The sequence below is a fragment of the Cupressus sempervirens genome, chromosome 5 (assembly GCF_028749045.1).
Source record: "Cupressus sempervirens isolate cs-2001-9-10 chromosome 5, ASM2874904v1, whole genome shotgun sequence".
Classification (NCBI taxonomy): domain Eukaryota; kingdom Viridiplantae; phylum Streptophyta; class Pinopsida; order Cupressales; family Cupressaceae; genus Cupressus; species Cupressus sempervirens.
The window spans coordinates 742,918,806-742,936,903 of NC_143122.1; the positions used below are offsets into that span (position 1 = coordinate 742,918,806).

The window sequence follows — 18,098 nt, forward strand, 5'->3', positions numbered from 1 at the left end:
TCATTTCTCTAGTTGAAGTATCAGAGAAGTTATTGCAGATTTTTGGTTGAAAATTTAGGAGAAAAATATTTAGGCTCACCATTTGAGGCCTTAGATTTCCCAAATGAGGTTTGAAAACTTAATGGAAGGGCACTTGTGCGGCTTAGAACCTGCAGATCAGGATCTGGCGTTTCCAAAAAGTGGCTATAATAGCCAATCAAAGCAATGGTTTGAGAGTTATGGCCTTCCGAAGTTGGGATACCCAAAGTTTCTAAAAAAATTATCACAGATGTATTTGGCCAACTCTATATGTATTGTTAGCGTCTTTCGGCCCTAGGTATTAAGTTTGAATGTCTAGAACCTTCCCAGGCAACATAAAATCGCCTACTTAGGAAAGACCTAAACATTGTCTAGAACAACTGCAGGTGATAGTTCATAGCTTGTCATACAGATTATTGTAATGAAGGTGCCCATGCATGGATTAGCATATTGTACTTATGAATTTTATAATTCCACATTTGCGGTGATAATAAGAAGTCTGTACTTTTTTCTCACATTTGCTGTTATTTCTTTGTTTATGTTATGGGTTTATGGTATTAAGGGGAGTGCTCTTCATCATAGGATTCAAAAACTTTTTCTCTCTATATAGTTGAAAACTACTCAAATCTTCACTCGATCAATCTTTTGCCTCAGATTTCTCTTTAAATCACCTTAGGATCTCTTTTTCATTCAAATTGCTCCGTGCTTTCAAATTTTGTATGCAAGGTATGAAATAATGTCTTTAAATTTTGATATATACTTCTTTTTCCCTAGTTATAGACATTATTCAGTTGATATTGCGCCATCAACCCTAAATCACCGGGTTGGACAGTTTTCCTCTTCACTCCGACTGGTAGCCCCGACACCGAGTTTACCTTTTTTCTTAAATAAGCTGTAATACCATCTGGAGAATCTGAGGAACTTCTGAAAGCAGGGAGGGATGCCAATCCTCTGCATCAGCACCCATTATTAATTTGCTACGGCCAAATCAAAATATGTCCTTCAGAAGGGTTTTATCCAAAGCAGCATTTTCTCAGATGGTATGTCAATGTTTCCAAGGAATGATCTCATGAATTACATTGGGGTTGTCGCACTGCGTTCCTTAGTTTGGGTGCTTTCCAGAAACCCGCCTGGTAGTAGGTTTTCAACGTCAGAGGCAACTCAGAGATTTTAACACCGTTTGAGATTGGTTCTCGTCCTTTCTTGGGATGAATTGGGAATGGCTTAATGGATAGAAGGGATTTGGGTGTTCGATTTGGAGACAGCGAAAATATTTCCTGGGGTTTTCTTCAGCATCTGTGCCTCAACTGTGAAAGGCATGTCCTTTTCTCTGCCCTGTTTCCAATTTTGATTTTTTTCTTATTCACTTCTATTCTGCCATTATCCATAAAATTGGAGAATTCTTGTAAATGTGCTTATCCACTACCTGGGAGAAATAGACAATAAAATTCTTTTATTTTCCCTTTTATTAGAGTAATGGAGTCTGTCGTATCAGCTACACTGAAAAAATATTTTGCAAGTAGTTTTTCATCAAATCCCAGGAGGAGATCCCCTCTTGTTGAAGTCTGGAGATCTTCTCTGCCATATTGTGAAATCATATCCACTGCTAAACTTGATGACCATGGTTTTGCCTTCCTTGTCAATTTGGAATTACTGGCAAGTACATGATATATAGAATGCTAATATAATTTATTTTTGCGCTAAATTACAAAGGAATTGTATCACGGAGGAGGCGGGATTTTTGGCACCTATGAAAAGCTTTAAGGATTATATATTCAGTCTATAATATGTTCATTTTATATTAGTTTTAATTGTTGTCTCCAATAATTTTGCCATCCTAAAACAGTGGTCTCATGTCTCTCTGTTCTAGAAAGTTAGAAATTAGTAAAAAATTCTTTTTCCTGAACCTTGCCCAATTCCGGAGCTCTTGTTTTGCTAAAGGCTGTTTGTATGTTACCAGTGATTAACTGAAAAAATTGGACACTTTTTTGATGAGGTTGGTGAAGCAATTTTTTAGTGCTAATGAGAATCATGTTTTTGGTAAGATAACATTCTAGTAGATTGCCAAAAATTTAAGATTATCCACCATATTTTCTCGCTTTGCATACATGTTGATAAGCTTATAATGAAGAATTGTGCATACATTACATGTAAATTGACTCTTGCTGAGGAATGGGCCCGTATTAAAAATTGTTGGTGCCAAGTGATGCCATTTTTTTATTTTCCAAATCACGAACATGTCTGTAAGCTAACACATCAACTCAAACAACAAGTTTCATAACTTCTCCACAATTTCTGTTCACATCACTTGAAAAGCTAGTGCATGGATCAGTAGAAATAATCTGTTTTTAATATTTAATAGGTTTTCAAACAACCAAAACTTGCCTGCTTGTGAAAGCCTTCTACAGTGTCAAACATGTAGTGTGGATAATCCTGAAATGGTTTCGTGTATTTATTCATCATCTTCCTAATGGCGAGGATGGGGTCAAACAATTTAGCGCACCCATATATAGCTTCTTTACTGAGAGACTTGAGCTACCTAACAGCTCTTGTATTGTGCTTGTTGCACAATAATGCTGTTAAGGTTCCAAACTAACATCCTCAGCAGTTCCTTCAAAACTGTTGATTTTGCACGCTAACCTTTCAATTTATTGGAATTAGTTTGATATTTAACCTTTTTGTATCACCAGCGAAAGTTGTAAGAGAACATATACTTATGTGAATTTGATGATCAGTAACAACTGACAAAAAGGTTTAAAAAATTAAAATTGTCCCATAGAACGTCTGAGTGATGTCGGTTTGTTTCACCGATGGGCCATCCTATATGAACTTTCTTGTTAACTCTAAAGTTCTAGTTGTCCAAAATTTTGGTGGTACCAAAATAAAATTAATATAATTCTTTCAACTTTTCTTAAATTCTTTGTAATTGATGAAACAATAAGACAGCAATCTACAAACTGTGGAATCTCAAATGCAATTAATTTATCTACTCACATAAACATCCAAATCTACATAGAAAATCTACCCTTTCAAGCTTGAAGGCTCACGATATTTATACAGTAAGATGAATCTTCCAGATCCACAAAATATGGAACAGTCTTCCTAAAATATAAAAGCTAATAACTATTTGAAATCTTAGCAGAATAAAAACCCGTTCACAGAAACTTTAGTATTTAAAATTTGAATATCTGCTGGAGGTTTTATCGCTTGAATCAGACTCTCTGGGTATAAAGTTTTATGACCTCCTGGTCATAAGTCTTAAATCTGATTCTCAAGGAACACAAAAAGACTTGTTTGTGGACTCCTGTCCATGATTTTTCAAGCTACTTTTGCTGGTTGTACCTTGTGTCACATTTTCAAATTGCAAGTGCATTAACTGCAACTTATTTTCTGCCTTGATGCCAAACTTTCTTATTTCATTGCCCACTTGCCTTACTACGTTCAGCAACTTCAATTTTGGTGTTGAACCTTTTCATTAACTTTTTCCTCTTTACCTCTTGATATGCTATAGCTCTCCTTAATCTTCCCGGTTTCCATACTTTACTTTGCAATACTCCACTCATCTAGTAGGTGTATTCTGTTGAGATCAATTATATTGTGTTGTTGATTGTCTTCTTCATTCAGTATGCTTCCTTTCAGGCAGTTTCTTCATTGGCTGACATAACTTCCCAATCTCAATATCTAGCATACTTCTATGCTGACCCATGCTTAAGTCTATGCTGATCCATGCTTTTGAAAAATCTCAATATCTAGCATACTTCTATGCTGACCCATGCTTAAGTCTATGCTGATCCATGCTTTTGACACTTTTCCATTGGAGCTCTTCTAAAATTCAAAACTTGTATGGCCTCCATTGCCATTTTACTTTTTAACTTCCATTCTTTTTTCACTAGACATTTTTTTGAAAATGTTGAAGGCACCTTGTTGCTTCCTCCATGGTTGTTTTATTAAAAGTGAACTTTTATCTTCCAAACTTGTTGAAAACTGATGTTGAAGTCACCGTCAAGCACTGCAGTCATCATCAAAGCACCGCCAATTCTCCAGTTCATTGTAGTTTTAATAAGCATGATTGTTACATGCAATAGGCTGTTTCGATTTGCATGAGTTTAATAAGTCTAGTTTAGATTAGTTAAAGACTTTTGTTCCCACCATAACCTTTTACTGTCAGCATGTAATAAGAGCAGTTCATACATTATGTAAACTGCTGTTTTAAGCGGTGGAGTTAGCATAGGTTTTTATTTATTATGGATATACAGTTTTTTAGATACACTGCAAAATAGAATGAGCACAGCGTGCAAGAATGTAATCAGAGTGGCTGATCAACAAAGTTTTATAGTGTTTGTTGTTAATTCTGTAACTTATAATCCTACTGATCTGATAACAGATCAGTCTGATCTGTTCTTACATGACATAGATTGATCCAAAATCTTTACATTATCCTCTTAGGGATTTCAGTGTCTATCGTTAGAATTAGTTTGGATTTAACTAAACTCATTTTGTGCTAAGTTATATATAAACTTATTGTTTCTTGGAAAAGTCACCGACTTCTAGGATGAGGTAAAGAATGTTTTGGAAGGGACATGGCCCTAGGTCTCTCTATTTATAATGGGTATGGTTGAAGTCTAAGAGCACACAAGAACACAAAATAGTCTGCTCCTTAGTGAATACTGCCCATATGCAACTTGCAGAAGAAAAGACAGTTTTCAGAATTATATTTCTAATTTAATTCAAGACAATACTTTGAAGTTATTAACAACAAGCAACAAGGAGAGGAAGAAGGTCTAATCTAATCATTGATTCAGTCAAAGAATTTGCAGAAACTGCACATGGTATCAGAGCTTTGGTTGTCGAACCTAGGCTCTGCAAAATTCAGTAATCAGACTTTTTATATATCTAGCATCTATCTTCTATCTTCAATGGCATACACAATCAAACCCGAGGATAGGTTTGATGGGAAATAACACTTTGGTGCCTGGAAATTCAGAATCATGATGATTCTTGAAGAAAATGATGTAAAACAATTTGTTGATAGAGCATCCGAACAACCTAGTATTGAACCTCATAAAACTATATGGAGTAAAGGAAATAGAAAAGCCATTCAGATCATATTAGATGGAGTAAAGAATGATATTGTACCTATGCTAACAAAACATCAGACAACATTTGATATGATGAATGCATTACTAAATGCATATGAGGTCAACAATGCAACTAGAGTTCTCACATTGAAAAGGCAACTACATCACATACAAATAAAGAAAGGAGAATCAATGAATTCTTACTTCCTAAGGGTTGCTGACATTAGAGATGCACTATTAAGTATAGGAACCATTAGTGATACGAAACTAACACTAATGGCTATAGATGGATTATCAGATTCGTGGAAAACTTTTGCACAAGGAATAAGTGCCAGAGATAAACTTCTTGACGTTAACAGACTTAAGGGGGATTGTCTTCAAGAAGAATCTAAAAAATTAAAGAAAGGAGGGAAACTGAAAGCAAAAGATGAAGAACTTCATGTTCTTAATACAAACTCCTATAAGGGCAAGAAGAAGTGTTTCAAGAAGAAAAAGAGAAATCAAAAGAATGGCAAACCCAAGAAAGATCTTTCCAAATTAAAGTGTTTCAGATGTGAAAAGTTTGGACACTACAGATCTTGTTGTCCTAAGAATTCTAAATAACAAGCGAACTGTACAAATGTTACTAGGGAAGAAGATAACTATGATCTCGAGAATCATGTATTGTATTCGTCAATATCAAATGAAATCTCAAGTAAAGCATGGGTAATTGATAGTGGATCTTCTAGACATATAACAGGATACAAATAAGCACTAGACTCTATATCTGAAAAGGTTAATGAGGAAGTCACCATTGGTGATAATTCAACACATTCTGTCGAAGGAATTGGAAATTGCACCTTGAAACTAAAATTGGGAAATTCTCTTATTCTCAAAGGTGTACTCTACGTACCAGGAATAAAAATAAATCTAATCTTAGTTACAACACTTGAAGATGATGGGCATAATGTTGCATTCGTGGACGGTAAAGTAATAACCTAGGCAAAGAACTCTTCAATTAAGAAAGCGAAGTTGATTGGTCAGAGAACAAGATGTTTGTATGAATTAAATTCAGAATCTAGTTGACCTATTCAAGCCTTAATTCATGAAGTTGTAGACATAAATGAAATATGGCATAGAAGATTATGACATCTAAATTTCAAAACCTTATCAACTATGGAGAAGATGGTTATTGGTTTACCTAAACTAAATAAAGACCACTCAAGCATATGCAAAAGGTGTGCATTGGGTTAGAACACCAAATGTCCATTTCATGAGAGCGCTAGAAAAACAAATAATGTTTTGGAATTAATTCATTCAGATTTGTGTAGACCTATTCTGTTCCTTCTCTTGGAGGATTCTGGTACTCTATTTTGTTCATAGATGATGTCTTTAGGAAAACATGGATTTACTTCTTAAAGTGCAAAGAATTAGAAGAAATCCTAAAGAGATTTAAAGAATTCAAAACATTAACTAAAAACTTATTAGGACATAAAATTAAAACTCTTAGGATTGATAATGGAGGAGAATGCACCTCAGATTTGTTTAAAAAGTTTTGTAAAGAAACAAGAATTAGGAGGGAGTACTCCATTCCTTATAATTTAGAACAAAATGGGGTAGTAGAAAGAAAGAATAAAACAATTATAGAAGATGAGATCTATTAGGTTTTCACAATCCATGCTAATGTGCTCACAAATTTTTCTCACAATTATAGAAGCTGCTAGAGCTATGATATTTGATCAAAATCTAGAATATAATATTTGGGCAGAAGCCTCTTGTATTATTGTCTATATTCAAAACATAAGCCCTCACTCTTACCTTGGAGATAAAACTCCTGAAGAAGTCTTTACTAAGGTTAAACCCAATATAAGTCATCTTAGGATTTTGGGGTGCCCCATATATATCCATGTTCTAAAAGAAAAGAGAACTAAGTTAGAACCCTCTGGGAGGAAAGGTATTTTTGTAGGCTATAGTGAAACTTTCAAAGCATACAGGATTTTCATACCTTGATAGAAAAATATTGAACTTAGTAGGGATGTAATTTTTGAAGAAGATCTAGTATTCAAAAGAGCCCTAAGTTCTGAAGAACCTTCTCATTTACCTAATTTTGGAAGAAATATCGAGTCCGAGTCTCAGAGGGAGAACATAGAAGAAATTGAAGATGAAATTCAAAATCTAAATTTTGGAGAAACTCAAAATTGAAAGAAAAGACGACTTTGGGCGATTAAAACAGTCGAGAAAGCACAAGGCTTTGTTGCACCTTCTGGAACAGTCAGAGAAAGGAAAAGACCTAAAAGATTTTCTAGTTATACAACAAACATAAATGATTTGTCCAAAACAGAACCAACCAATCCTTCAGATGCTATTAAACATACAACTTGGAAAGAAGCTATGATAGAAGAATACCAATCTATTATGAAGAATGATATTTGGGAAATTGTTCCAAGACCTAAAGGAAATTTTTTTGTTTCTTCAGAGTGGATATTTAAAATAAAGAATGTTGTTGACAGTAGCATTGAATAATATAAAGCTAGATTTGTAGCGAGAGGATTCTCTTAGAAAGAAGGGTCATTTACCTAATTCTGGAAGAAATATCGAGTCTAAGTCTCAGAGGGAGAACATAGAAGAAATTGAAGATGAAATTCAAAATCTAAATTTTGGAGAAACTCAAAATTGAAAGAAAAGACGACTTTGGGCGATTAAAACAGTCGAGAAAGCACAAGGCTTTGTTGCACCTTCTGGAACAGTCAGAGAAAGGAAAAGACCTAAAAGATTTTCTAGTTATACAACAAACATAAATGATTTGTCCAAAACAGAACCAACCAATCCTTCAGATGCTATTAAACATACAACTTGGAAAGAAGCTATGACAGAAGAATACCAATCTATTATGAAGAATGATATTTGGGAAATTGTTCCAAGACCTAAAGGAAATTTTTTTGTTTCTTCAGAGTGGATATTTAAAATAAAGAATGTTGTTGACAGTAGCATTGAATAATATAAAGCTAGATTTGTAGCGAGAGGATTCTCTTAGAAAGAAGGGTCATTTACCTAATTCTGGAAGAAATATCGAGTCTGAGTCTCAGAGGGAGAACATAGAAGAAATTGAAGATGAAATTCAAAATCTAAATTTTGGAGAAACTCAAAATTGAAAGAAAAGACGACTTTGGGCGATTAAAACAGTTGAGAAAGCACAAGGCTTTGTTGCACCTTCTGGAACAGTCAGAGAAAGGAAAAGACCTAAAAGATTTTCTAGTTATACAACAAACATAAATGATTTGTCCAAAACAGAACCAACCAATCCTTCAGATGCTATTAAACATACAACTTGGAAAGAAGCTATGACAGAAGAATACCAATCTATTATGAAGAATGATATTTGGGAAATTGTTCCAAGACCTAAAGGAAATTTTTTTGTTTCTTCAGAGTGGATATTTAAAATAAAGAATGTTGTTGACAGTAGCATTGAATAATATAAAGCTAGATTTGTAGCGAGAGGATTCTCTTAGAAAGAAGGGATTGATTATGGAGAAATCTTTGCTCCTGTTGCTAGATATACCTCTGTAAGAGCAGTCCTAGCGATTGCAACATCGAAGGGATGGAAAGTACATCAGATGGATGTAAAAACAACATTCCTAAATGGAAAGATTATAGAAGAATTATATTTGGAGCAACTTGAAGGATTTGAAACTCACGATCCTAACGTTTTTGTTTGCAGGCTCAAGAAAGCTCTCTATGGGCTTAAATAGGCTCCAAGGGCTTGGTATGAAAGAATTGATAAGTATCTCATCGGCTTAAGATTTTCTAAGAATGAAGCCAATCTAAATTTATATTATAAAAGAGATAAAGATGATATGGTAATTCTGATACTATATGTTGATGATTTACTAATAACAAGTGATGATCATCTCATAGATAGATGCAAGAAAGATCTAATTAGAGAATTTGAGATGAAAGACTTAGGACTCCATTACTTCCTAGGACTGGAAGTACGACAAAATTCTGACAGTATCATACTTAATCAAGGGAAGTATACATTAAATATTTTGAAGAGATTTGGAATGTGGAATCACAAGTCTAAGTCTTCTCCAATGGAGACCAATCTACATAAACTTAAAGAAGCAGCAACAGAATCACCTTCCATAGATTCTACTCTCTATAAACAGATGATTGGGTCCCTTATGCACTTAGTAAATACAAGACCTAATGTTTTCTATGCTGTTAATGCCTTAAATCAGTTTATGTGTGAGCCAAAGGAGATTCACCTAGTTGTAGTTAAACACATTATGAGATACTTATAAGGCACTCTTTATTTTGGGCTCAAATATGAGAGTTGATTTAGATTTGCATGGATTCACCGACTAAGATTGGGGTGGAAGTATTAAAGACAGAAAAAGTAATTCAGGATGTTGTTTCAGTTTAGGATCAGCAATGATATCTTGGATATGCAGAAAGCAGTATTCAGTAGCTCAAAGCTCCACAGAAGCCGAATACATTGCAGTAGCAATGGTCGCTCGAGAAGCAGTTTGGCTAAGGAAGTTACTTGTGTGATTATTTGGGCAAGCTATGAATCTTATGATTATTGACTGTGATAATTAGAGTTCCATCAAGCTTTTGGTGAATCCAGTTTTTCATGACAGGTCCAAGCATATTGAAATTCCTTACCATTATGTAAGAGATATGGTAGACAGGAATTCTGTAAAATTAGAATACATTTGCACTGCAGATCAAACAGTAGACATACTCACCAAACCTCTATCTAGAGTGAAGATAGACCACTTCAGGAGAAGACTTCGTATGGTTGAAGTCTAAGAGCACACAAGAACACAAAATAGTCTGCTCCTTAGTGAATACTGCCCATATACAACTTGCAGAAGAAAAGACAGTTTTCAGAATTATATTTCTAATTTAATTCAAGACAATACTTTGAAGTTATTCACAACAAGCAACAAGGAGAGGAAGAAGGTCGAATCTAATCTCTGATTCAGTCATAGAATTTGCAGAAACTTTACATTTGTGAGTATAATTTGTGCGAAATATGTGTATTTTTCTGTTTTCTTTGTTCTGCCCTGGTTGTTCCCTTGTTTTAGATTCTACACGTTCTCACTTTTTGCCGTGTCTTGACATGAAAAAAATGTATCACGGTAAAGATTATATCTTCAAAAATCACCATCAATCTTGAGAATGTGTGCTTCTTTCCTTTTCTTGATGTCTACAAATATGTGGTCGATTGTCCCTCCACATGCATTTGTCTCTCTTTGAACCTCTAATTCCTCTTTTATAATCTGCTGATGACATCTACTTCTTTCTTCTTTTTCATGCTCCTTGTTTGTAACCTCCTTGGAGTACTTAATCTTTGAATTGACTATCCCCCCTCTAACATCTTCAATTCTATGTTCATATGTACATTTCCAGGGTTGTAACTCCTCACTTTACATGCTGGAATCTTCTCTTTTTTCTTTGATCATTCTTTTTGCTATCTTCATATGCCAACATGTCCTTGTTCACTGCTACAATAGGTTCTCACAACTGTTCTCCAATAATTATATTTGTCAATTGTGTATATTTTCCACTTTGATTGCCATCACAAGGCAATTCCGCCTCTCCTACTCTAGCAACAAGGTTCTGACTCTTTTCATCATCCATACTTGACTATTTTTAATGATTGTCCATCATCTTCTATGCCTCCATGCATACACAAATTATTAGTTTTTAAAACGTAAGGTTCTCTAGCCCCATTTGATTTCTCTATTGGCCGATCTTCTTGATGATCTGAACTTTCCAAACGATCTGTGAAAATTTCATGAAGCCTTTCATCACCATTATCATCATCATCTCGGAGGAATGATCTATGTTTTGGTTCACAATACTGAACTTATTCCTCTTAAACTCAATTTCTCCGATTCCTCCCTTCAACTGAGCACTCCACATGTGTCTCAGCTTCTTCCTTAACTTTCATACAAATAATTTCTTAATAGGCCATATAGCTTGTTTCTTTATTCTTCATCCATATCTCTGATCTCTCTCACCTTCTTGTAGTAGCATCATCATTATACTGAGTTATTCATTCATCCCAACAATTTCTCTTTCAAATTCAATTTTACTCATCCTTCTCATTTTTATGGTATTTTCTTTTCCATTTTCCTCCATTCTATTGTGGCTTTTACTCGTACCCTTGACTATTATTAGTTATGTTCACTCTTTCTTTGTGAACTTTCCTTGTCCACCTATGAGCTGCACTAAGCCTTTATACCAGCACGCCTGTTTCAGCTTGCCACAAGTACCTCACCATGCTTGTCTCCTCTGAGCTACCTTTTTGGTAACACTGGTTCTCTCATTTAGAGCTTGTGAGCTTCATCTGCTCCTCTAGGCTTCTGCAATCTATACACTTTAAAGAGCTTCATCTGCTCTTTCCTTGGACAACTCTACCCACATCTGTAATTGTGGTGCTATCTTAACAACATTGACCCAACCTCAGCTGGATGTTTTTATTCTCTCAATTATGCGACCTCTTCTGGAAGGATTACCACAACTGCCTTTCTCTTTCTGCTGTTACCTGCATTAAAAAACATCCTTTATTCAATGGTTAAAACTTCAAAAGCAAGAAACACTTCTGAGTTCTCTGATTTGCAATGCAGGAAGACTCATTCTGTCACCAATCTTCTCAAGTTGCTTTCCAGTTGTTGTTAACAACTCTTATACAGTGACTGGACTTTGGCTGCACGCTTCTACAATCTCCGCTTTCCAAATTTCTCCTCCCTCAACTTTTGGCTACAGGAAAATTGGAGTTCCCATAACTACTAATAGAAAACAGATTTGTATTTAGATCCTTAAATTCTTCTCCCTTTTTATTTAATTTAAACAAAATAATAAATTGCATTTCCAGATGTTTCTCATCAACGCACACTCACATGCTCAAAATGCTATAAAGCTAGACTATGAGTTCAATAATAGATTTTTAAAACCTCGCCAAGTATTTAAACCTGATCATTAAGTTCATCAAAATAAGAGGTTAACTACAAGAATAAATAGAACTATATCTTACCTTCCATAACCTTAAGTTTAAATCTCTGCTACCAGATCTACATAAATGATGGAGAAATCACATAATGACTAATGGAACATCAAAGTGCTACCAGAATCATGTTTAACATTTCCTGATCTGAACTGCTATTTTATGTTGCTACCAGACCTCTCTTCCTTAAATCACTTGATTGTCCAATCACCAATGTTACTTCTATGACTATCAATGGTCCAATATTTACAATATTAAATATCAAAATGACTATTTAAACCTCCTCTCTATTCTTGCACTGGAATGCTTTCCCTTTACCATCAATCTCCAAGTTCTATAGTTGAGTCTGCAACTTTAAAGAGCAGTGGCATAAGTTGGCTCTAATATGTTTGACCTTAAACTGACATTCGTGATTTATACAGCCAACATAGAATAATATCACAGCCATTGGTTGAATTTCTGAATGGACAGTCATTCTTGCACTCAACGTCAACGTCCAGCATCTAAATCAATCTTCAATTGTTGCACAACCAACTAGTTACACTTTTTATACCCACTTCTTTACAATATTAAAACTGCAAGCTGCAATCTTATGACAAGTTCCCAAACAATGATCATAGAAATCAGTTAAATATTTTGTTGCTCCTCAAAGATGTGTCTCTTTGATGCTCCACCCTCAATTTCTCCTTGACCATGAGATTTAAATCTCATTCAACCTTCTACAAAGCACATATTCATTATTGATTTCCTTTATGCCTGAACTGTGACCGTTCACACACCTAATAAGTTAACACTTAAATAGTACAAGAAATTAAACTTTTTTAAATTCAATAATTCTCCCACTACACTGTCAGGTGTCTCGGCAGGTCCGATTACATCCAATCGATTCTCAGAAATCAACTGTTCCATGAAATAGCAAAATAAAATCCAACTTAAATTTCTACACAGCTAGATCTTTGAACGGTCCTTTGACAAATGGAGTTTTAACTATTTGTACCTCTATTGCATTTTTCATCATCGTTTAACCACACCTTGGTCGTGATCATCTCATGAGTATAAATTATCAATGATTTCAACCCAGAAGTTCGATGTAATCATTGAGTCTGCACTTCTCCAATTGCAGTTGGGAAAACTCTCCTAAAATCTAACTTTATATTCACGACTCTTTAACCCATGATCATTTGATGACCTCTTTCACCCTTGTTTTTCTTTTGGCTGGCGATTTCCTTTGGACATTGATTCTCTTCTGTTGGCAGAAAAGATCAAGAGCTATGCTCTCTCTTTCAGCTTGCCAATATAAATTAGCAATACCCCTTTTCATCTGTGGATTTTGTGCCAACTTCTTTGGTGCCTCCCTTGGTAAGGGCTTGAAACAAATTCTGTGACCTTCTTTAGAATGAGTGCTTATCTCTGAACTCTTTAACTTTGGTGGTCGATAATCTTCAAAATACTGATCTATTTTCTAGCTGCAAACATAGATGCACATTTCTTTTATTCGAAACACTATCTGCTAACAAAGTTTATAATCTCCTTGAAGGGTATGTTCTGTACTTTTGTCTTTTCCCAAATAAGTTGCTGCGACCTTTTTCCTTTTTATCAAAGGCAGCCTTGACAAATGCTTTTCAGAAATGTTGTGATTCTTTCCCTCAGACTCAATGGTTTTCTAACAACTTTGGGTTCTTTGTATTTGCTTATGCAAATGCTATGATTGGGGAAGCTTTCCTCCAACCGTTGCAGAAATTTTAGACTGGTCATTCATGAAAATCTACAACCGACATACATTCTTTTGGCAGTGACATGAACATCACTTTCAGACAGACAATCTACAGCATATGAAATAATGAGAAAGGGGGCTTCCTAAAAAATAGAACTGCAACTTCTTTGCTATTTTTTAGGAATATTTTAAAGCTAGTCGTCTCATGAATTATGTGGTCTAGTTCAACTTAAGAAGTTAAGCTCCAATTTTTTTGAAATTAAGCCGTCTCATGAAAATAATAACTTGTCTTTTATATTTTATTCATAGTTCAGAAATCAATTTCTTTTAGCTGATGGGGCGATATCTAGCCTCACCTTTTTTTCACCCATCAGGCACTCCTATCTTTGAGGAGAAGCTTCCAAATAATCCATTGACAAAATATAATTTTGTTCCTGAGACAACCTTCTTTCTTAAAATTAGAGCTTACGCCCCCCTTATGAGTCCTCTACCTTAGACAACAATCTACAAACTGTAGAAACTCAAACACAATTAATTTATCTACTCACATATACATTTAAAGCTACATAGAAAATAAATAAATAGTACTATACATCTTATCTGCCCTTACAAGCTCGAAGGCTCACAATATTTATGTACAGAAAGACGAAATTTCCACATCCACAAAATATGGAACAGACTTCTTAAAATATAAAAACGACCAACTATTTGAAATCTTAACAAAATGCTAATTAAGATAAAAATCTGTTCATGGAAGCTTTAGTTTCTAAAATTTCAATATCTGCTGGAGATTTTGTTTCTCCTGGATCAATAATGGAAAAAAGTTCACCTCATAAAACTAATATAATTTCTCCTACTCAAATATACTCTATGGATGTTTTTGACTGAGATGAAACTGTAGTCTAAATAAAACTTGTTTAAACAATTTTCATTTTCCCCCTTTTTTGTCTTGATTACAAGTCTTACATCTCAAGTCTTTTCACTGGCAGTTACATGGAAAAGAATCCAGGGATTTTATTTAAGCAATTTGTCGCAGAAAGCTCTGTATTCAGAGATATTTATCCTATATGATTAGGGTTTTTTGTATGTAAATAATTTTTTGCTTAATAGTTTGCTATATTGAAAGAAGATTTCCAAGAGATGGTTCAGTCGTGTTGAAGATAAGGGTTGATGTGCAATAGGAAATTGTGAATGTTTTTCCATTAAGGGTTTTGGCTGCCATCTTGGTAATATTGTTTGCAAGAAGACTGATGATAAAATAACCAGAAGTTTGTTTCTGTTCTGTAACTTTTTGATCTCATATATATCAGTTTACAAGGAAGGTTTGTGGATTTCCTTGATTCAATTTTGGGAAAAAGGTAACTTGAGCATTTAAAAGGTAGATACTTTCTTAAGAACTGTGATGGTGGGGTTAGGTGGGATTTTTTCCTGCTGTACTCTATGATGGGAGGTTTTCTAGTGTTTAACTTATTTTAGTGATAGGGTTTCAGAATGACTTGGAATGTTTGAAGATCAGGTAATATTTCTTTTGGAGGAATAACTATATAATTAATTTATTATTTAGATGAAGTTTGAGATTCAACGTGCATGTCAATTTTAGAAACAGATATCACGCTCGTGAATTATAGTTGGACATTGCCAACAATTACAACATTCTTTAGGAGGGGAGTACATGTATTGAGTTACTATAATACTAATGTGACCAAATGCTCATTTGGCCCTTCGTGGCAGGTGGTTGATCAACTGTATGTTCTTGTCTTCTTTGCACAAAGATTGTTTTATTTTGGGTTGCATATGTTTTTTTTATGAACTAGGAGTGTTATGGCCAACTTTATGTACTCCGTAAGTTTTACAATAAAATTATACAGTTAATGATTTCTTCTTGTTAGCAATATCTGAAATATATTCAAATATTTTTAATCATCTCCATGAAATAAATTTACCGTTTCCCTCTGTGAACAGGGTGATGGGGCTAACAGAAGTCTCTGAATCTATTTTTGTGCTTCTATTAGGTAATGACCCGGTTGAGATTCGGACTAAAAACTTTTATATGTAGAGGAATGAGATTAAGTTTAGACTTCAATGTCCAGTAATTTTAAACTCTCTATCTTGTAACCGATATAGCTGAAAATCCAAAAATTGTGGACTTCTAACTGCATTTCCAGTTGTTTGGACAGTTTCTGGACTCATTGTTATTATTAGTCCCTGCCTTATCTTATCTATAAGGCAGTGAACTAATGTTTCCCATGCCTCCCTTTTAATTAATTTGATTATTCTATGTCTAACGTTGTGAAAATCTTTATTTTTAAAATGTTTTTCTGAAAATTTTAAACTTAAAAAATAAAAGGAATTATGTTTTGTTTCCAAAACTCTCCAACAACTTCTTCAGGTATATTCCATCTCGAGGGCACTGAAACCGAGTCTGCCACCATGGTGGGAAGAGCAGTAAATGACAGAGACGATTGTTTTCACGAATGACTGTGAGCGGAAAATACTGAAGCCTAGCTTCAGGTGTGCCCTGCTTCTGTAATGATCCCATCTTTTGCCTTCACGTTCTCCAAAGTCTAAGTGGAGGATAAGAAAAAATTAAATTAATTTCTTATAAATTCATTAAATAAATTAAAATTAAAAGGTGGTTTTATATTTAATTAATTTAATTAATTAGAGAAGGTTGAATATGAGAAGAAATTGGTGTGTGAGTTGCAGCTTTGTACTTGGCATTTGAGGACGTCTATCCTCTCTTGTAACATTCTAGACGTCATTCCCTTAGGGTTTGGCCTTTGGAATACATCTCTTTGTAATTGATTGCAACATTTTTAGCATAAATATAATTTCAGCCTTGGTTCAGCTTTTGGGCATTCCTGGGTGCCCATTACAGTGGTATCAGAGCTATAAGTCGTGCCATCCTGTGGAGTTCTTATAGAGAATTTGGAATAGCGAGATAAAAGGAAAAGGCTCTGACAAAATGTATACCAGTCCAGATCAAGAAAATGCAATGCTTAGGTTACTTAGTTCATTAGAGGAGGGGCAGAAGATGCAACAGGAGCATAATAGGCGAATGGATATGATGTTGCAACTTATGGCTAGACAGATGGGCATCAACATTGACGATTCGTATGTTGCTCCAGCGCAGAAGGTAGTTGATTCTTCAGATGGGATCGAGACACCACCGGGCTATGCTATTGGTGATAGTCAGGAGACCACATATGAAGCCTTATCAGGGGATGATGACGTAGCAATAGTGGAATTAGGAGAATGCGAGGATACTATCATATCAGCAGCCACTTCTATGTCAGTTGAAGCATCCAATGAGGAGTTTAATGGTATAAATGCAGTGGTTGATGTATTTTCTAATAAAGCCACACATGTTAATGATTATGATTTTTCATCAACGACAAATTCAATTCAATTTTCTGTTGCAGCAGTTAATGTTGTTCCTATGTCCATATATTTCAATGCGGCAACACCTATTGTTGATACAGTTAGCATGAGTACATATGGTTCACCTACAACTACATCTTTTCCAATGCATGATGGTGATAATATGCACTCCAGTCCAATATATATTATGTGGATGGATAAAGGGAAGAAGACGTTTCATAGATCTTCTATGGAGTTGCCTTATGGTGACATTCTGACTTCATCAGCACAAGTTTTGAATGCTAGGCTACAGGGGTTGGTCCTAATGATGCGGGTTTGCAGTTGGTTTAACTTCCATATGGATATCACATATTGGGATTCAGGTGGAGGTTGGAGTCCATTATGTTATTTAATTGCTTGAGGACAAGCAATTTCAAGGAGGGCGGATTTGTAATGATCCCATCTTTTGGCCTTCACGTTCTCCAAAGTCTAAGTGGAGGATAAGAAAAAATTAGGGCCAAAACGAAGTTGATTTACTTAGTTTCAGGCATACTTACTATTTTTAGTAAGTCGGCAGGACACAGTGCAGGTCAATTTTGGTGATTGGATTCGATGCTCCTCAGTGAGAGCTTTCCGATGAGCTATCACTCGCATTATTCGGAGTCCGATTGCTAATATATTTTAATGCCTGAAGTTTTATTAAAGTAACGTCTAATTTAATTGTAAAATATTAAACTGTTACTTTAATATTTATTTTATGGTGATGTGTACCCAAGGGAGACATAAGGGGTATTTTAATATATGTTTTATATTACACATCTTTATCCCACATTGCCCATATGAGTTGAATGGACCCGTGGGAATAGAATAAAAGGAAGCATTTGTAGCTTCATTAGACAGGTTGAATATGAGAAGAAATTGGTGTGTGAGTTGC

The 18,098-nt window shown here is 34.9% G+C and overlaps 1 long non-coding RNA gene across 1 annotated transcript; it reads left to right on the top strand.

Moving 5' to 3' along the window:
• The first annotated feature begins 703 nt into the window (after positions 1–703).
• Positions 704–16,089, top strand: LOC149558058 (uncharacterized). Its single transcript, XR_016364972.1, has 2 exons — positions 704–1,334; positions 15,767–16,089. It is a non-coding gene; the product is annotated as an uncharacterized LOC149558058 (long non-coding RNA).
• Positions 16,090–18,098: the final 2,009 nt, after the last annotated feature.